Consider the following 5,996-nt stretch of genomic DNA (forward strand, 5'->3'; position numbering starts at 1 on the left):
CAACTAGTGCACTTAGCCGTTACTCTCTTGCACGGATGCAATCCGAGAACTCTAAGCCACTCTTGACCCTCCCATTTTACCCCCTATAAACTCACCTTGATTAAATGGAGTTCCTTGGTCACTTGACGTTCCCTTTCCTTGATTAGCACCTATACATGAGCTAATCTCATCAATAACATATCTCAACAAAATTACAATTTCCACAAGCTTTCAACACATACATACACTTACACATTGACTTAACCCCCTAATTACTCCAATATACACATGATCACTTTCATATATAACATTTAACTTATCTTTTCCAATATAATCACATTATCATGCTAACATCATCCCTTTAACCACACAATTCTCTAGTTCATCTCCTACATTTATAACATGCAATTCTTTCAAATATCTCATTAAACATCAAGTGTGCATAAATCCATTTCTATTACTAGCAACCCTAAATCATCAATTATCCAAATTTCATTACTTACAACAATAACAACAATTCATTTATAAACTTTCTTCTTCATAAATTCCAACTAAAACACACAAACATTTCATTGAGACATTTCATCAAACACCTAGTGTGCATAACTTGATTCTAAGCTAGAACATCACCAATTTCACCACATTCATATCATACATTCACAATGCAAGTTCAAACATGAACTTACTTCCAAAATCACTAACAAATTCGTTATAAATCATTCAAGTGTGCACAATTTCAACAAACAACAACCTTTAAGCTAGAGATTCATCACAAACACTCAATATTAGTGATACTTAGACATAGAAGTTCATACCTTGTTTCTAAGGATTCAAGAACCCTAATTGTGCACAAAGGAGAAGAAATTGAAGATTTAAAGCTTGCTAGAGTGATTAGAGTGCCTTAGATTACATAATTTTTCAATTGCATGAACAAAATCCTTTCAATTGATGGATTCTCCTTCTTCTTTTTCTTGCATCGACACACACACAAACATACACTAGTTTCCTGTAATTTTTTTGCAACTAAATGATTTTCCAGCATTTTTATTTCTTTTATTAAATTTACTTTGCTAAAATTGCACTTTCTACACTCCCCACCAAAACTATAGTGAGGGAGGTCCTTAATTCTAACTTTGCACCTCAAGTCCCTTCCAACTTAACTAACAAACATTAACTTTTAACCATATTTTTACCAAATTATACCATCTTATAAATATAATAAATAAATTACATAAAATAATACCTTAATTAATTGGGATGTTACAACTCTCCCCCTCTTGGATTGTTCGCGTCCTCGCGAACCATTCTTGATGCAATGATGGGTAATACTTCATAAGTCATTCTTCGGGTTCTCACGTACATTCGGAACCCTTTCTAAATTGCCATAACACTTTCAATAACATCACCGACTTATTTCTTAACTGCTTAACCTTTTGATCTAAAATCTTTATTGGCTTTTCCGCATATCTTAACTTATCATCAACTTCAATCTCGTTCAATGGAACATAAGTTGATTCATCCGCCAAACACTTCCTCAATTGTGACACGTGAAACGTGTCATATATATTACTCAATTCATCGGGCAAGGCCAAATGATAGGCTACCTTTCCGACTTTTGCCACAATCTCAAACGGTCCTACAAATCTTGGACCCAATTTTCCCCTTTTTCTAAAATGAATAATACCTTTCCACGGGGAAACTTTAAGCATTACTTTATCACCCACTTGAAATTCTATCGGCTTTCTTCTTTTATCCACATAAGACTTTTGTCGATCTTGTGCCTCTTTCATTCTTTCACGAATTTGATCTATCATTTCGGTTGTTTGTTGTACTATTTCTGTGCTTCCTAATTCCCTTTGACCCACTTCACCCCAACATATTGGAGTCCTACACCTCCTTCCATACAACATCTCATAAGGCGCCATCCCAATTGTAGAATGATAACTATTATTGTACGAAAATTCAACTAATGGTAGGTGAATATCCCAACTACCACCAAAATCAATGACGCATGCCCTTAACATATCCTCAAGAGTTTGGATAGTTCGCTCACTTTGACCATCCATTTGTAGGTGAAATGCGGTACTAACTTGTAACTTGGTGTCCATCTCTTCTTGAAACTTTCTCCAATATCGTGAAGTAAATCGGGTGTCACGGTTCGAAACAATGGAAACCGACACTCCTGTAGTGACCCGAACTTTTCCATGTTTATATATATATATATATATTAAATGAAATTGTTATTTACATGATTAAGTGTTTCCAACATGTTAAGCAATCAAACTTGTTAAGACTTGATTAATTGAAATAGGTTTCATATAGACAATTGACCACCCAAGTTGACCGGTGATTCACGAACGTTAAAACTTGTAAAAACTATACGATGACATATATATGGTTATATATATAGTTAACATGATTTTATTATAAGTATGTATCTCATTAGGTATTTTAACAATGAGTTATATACATAAAAATGAGACTATTAATTTAAGAAACTAGAAAACGATATATATAACGATTATCGTTATAACAACGCCTTACTAGGTACATATGAATAATATTAAGATATTGATACACTTTGTTAATTATGTTAAATTTTAAGTAAATATATTATTAAGTGTACTAACAATTAAATACATATGTAAAAATAAGACTACTAACTTAATGATTTCGAAATGAGACATATATGTAACGATTATCGTTGTAACGACATTTAACTGTATATATATCATAATAAGATATATTATATATCATAATATCATGATAATATAACAATTTAACATCTCATTTGTTATAATAAACAATGGGTTAACAACATTCAACAAGATCGTTAACCTAAAGGTTTCAAAACAACATTTACATGTAAAGACTAACGATGACTTAACGACTCAGTTAAAATGTATATACATGTAGTATTTTAATATGTATTCATACACCTTTGAAAGACTTCAAGAAACTTATCAAAATACTTCTACTTAACAAAAATGCTTACAATTACATCCTCGTTCAGTTTCATCAACAATTCTACTCGTATGCACCCGTATTCGTACTCGTACTCGTACAATACACAGCTTTTAGATGTATGTACTATTGGTATATACACTCCAATGATCACCTCTTATCAGCCCATGTGAGTCACCTAACACATGTGGGAACCATCATTTGGCAACTAGCATGAAATATCTCATAAAATTACAAAAATATGAGTAATCATTCATGCCTTATTTACATGAAAACAAAATTACATATCCTTTATATCTAATCCATACACCAATGACCAAAAACACCTACAAACACTTTCATTCTTCAATTTTCTTCATCTAATTGATCTCTCTCAAGTTCTATCTTCAAGTTCTAAGTGTTCTTCATAAATTCCAAAAGTTCTAGTTTCATAAAATCAAGAATACTTCCAAGATTGCAAGTTTACTTCCAAGTTTTCTAAATCCATTCCAAGTAATCATCCAAGATCAAGAAACCTTTGTTACTTACAGTAGGTTATCTTTCTAATACAAGGTAATAATCATAATCAAACTTTAATTCAATTTCTATAACTATAACAATCTTATTTCGAGTGAAAATCTTACTTGAAATTGTTTTCGTGTCATGATTCTGCTTCAAGAACTTTCAAGCCATCCAAGGATCCTTTGAAGCTAGATCTATTTTTCTCATTTCCAGTAGGTTTATCCAAGGAACTTGAGGTAGTAATGATGTTCATAACATCATTCGATTCATACGTATAAAGCTATCTTATTCGAAGGTTTAAACTTGTAATCACTAGAACATAGTTTAGTTAATTCTAAACTTGTTCGCAAATAAAAGTTAATCCTTCTAACTTGACTTTTAAAATCAACTAAACACATGTTCTATATCTATATGATATGCTAACTTAATGATTTAAAACCTGGAGACACGAAAAACACCGTAAAACTGGATTTACGCCGTCGTAGTAACACCGCGGGCTGTTTTGGGTTAGTTAATTAAAAACTATGATAAACTTTGATTTAAAAGTTGTTATTCTGGGAAAATGATTTTTATTATGAACATGAAACTATATCCAAAAATTATGGTTAAACTCAAAGTGGAAGTATGTTTTCTAAAATGGTCATCTAGACGTCGTTCTTTCGACTGAGATGACTACCTTTATAAAAATGACTTGTAACTTATTTTTCCGACTATAAACCTATACTTTTTCTGTTTAGATTCATAAAATAGAGTTCAATATGAAACCATAGCAATTTGATTCACTCAAAACGGATTTAAAATGAAGAAGTTATGGGTAAAACAAGATTGAATAATTTTTCTCATTTTAGCTACGTGAAAATTGTTAACAAATCTATTCCAACCATAACTTAATCAACTTGTATTGTATATTATGTAATCTTGAGATACCATAGACACGTATACAATGTTTCGACCTATCATGTCGACACATCTATATATATTTCGGAACAACCATAGATACTCTATATGTGAATGTTGGAGTTAGCTATACTGGGTTAAGGTTGATTCCAAAATATATATAGTTTGAGTTGTGATCAATACTGAGATACGTATACACTGGGTCATGGATTAATTCAAGATAATATTTATCGATTTATTTCTGTACATCTAACTGTGGACAACTAGTTGTAGGTTACTAACGAGGACAGCTGACTTAATAAATTTAAAACATCAAAATATATTAAAAGTGTTGTAAATATATTTTGAACATACTTTGATATATATGTATATATTGTTATAGGTTCGTGAATCAACCAGTGGCCAAGTCTTACTTCCCGACGAAGTAAAAATCTGTGAAAGTGAGTTATAGTCTCACTTTTAAAATCTAATATTTTTGGGATGAGAATACATGCAGGTTTTATAAATGATTTACAAAATAGACACAAGTACGTGAAGCTACATTCTATGGTTGAATTATCAAAATCGAATATGCCCCTTTTTATTAAGTCTGGTAATCTAAGAATTAGAGAACAGACACCCTAATTGACGCGAATCCTAAAGATTGATCTATTGGGCCCAACAAGCCCCATCCAAAGTACCGGATGCTTTACTACTTCGAAATTTATATCATATCCGAAGGGTGTCCCGGAATGATGGGGATATTCTTATATATGCATCTTGTTAATGTCGATTACCAGGTGTTCACCATATGAATGATTTTTATCTCTATGTATGGGATGTGTATTGAAATATGAAATCTTGTGGTCTATTGTTACGATTTGATATATATAGGTTAAACCTATAACTCACCAACATTTTTTGTTGACATTTTAAGCATGTTTATTCTCAGGTAATTATTAAGAGCTTCCGCTGTCGCATACTTAAATAAGGACGAGATTTGGAGTCCATGCTTGTATGATATTGTGTAAAAACTGCATTCAAGAAACTTATTTCGTTATAACATATTTGTATTGTAAACCATTATGTAATGGTCGTGTGTAAACAGGATATTATAGGTTATCATTATTTGATAATCTACGTAAAGCTTTTTAAACCTTTATTGATGAAATAAAGGTTATGGTTTGTTTTAAAATGAATGCAGTCTTTGAAAAACGTCTCATATAGAGGTCAAAACCTCGCAACGAAATCAATTAATATGGAACGTTTTTAATCAATAAGAATGGAACATATCAACTCCATGCCTTGCAACAACCTCTTTCATATATAATTTAGACATTGCTTCCGACGATGAAGCTTCTCTTATTGCCAAAAATAGTGCGCTCTTAGTCAATCTATCAACAATAACCCAAATGGCATCGTGTTGTCGAGGGGTCTTAGGCAACTTAGTCACTAAATCCATTGTAATGTGTTCTCATTTCCAAACCGGTACTTCTAATGGTTGCAACTTACCGTAAGGCATTTGATGATCGGCTTTCACTTGAAGATAAGTAAGACATTTATGAACATACTTTACTATATCTCTCTTACCGGCCACCAATAGTCTTTCCTTAGATCTATATACATTTTCGTAGCACCGGGGTGAATCGAATACTTATATTTGTGAGCTAAATCAA

The sequence above is a fragment of the Rutidosis leptorrhynchoides genome, chromosome 1 (assembly GCF_046630445.1).
Source record: "Rutidosis leptorrhynchoides isolate AG116_Rl617_1_P2 chromosome 1, CSIRO_AGI_Rlap_v1, whole genome shotgun sequence".
NCBI lineage: Eukaryota > Viridiplantae > Streptophyta > Magnoliopsida > Asterales > Asteraceae > Rutidosis > Rutidosis leptorrhynchoides.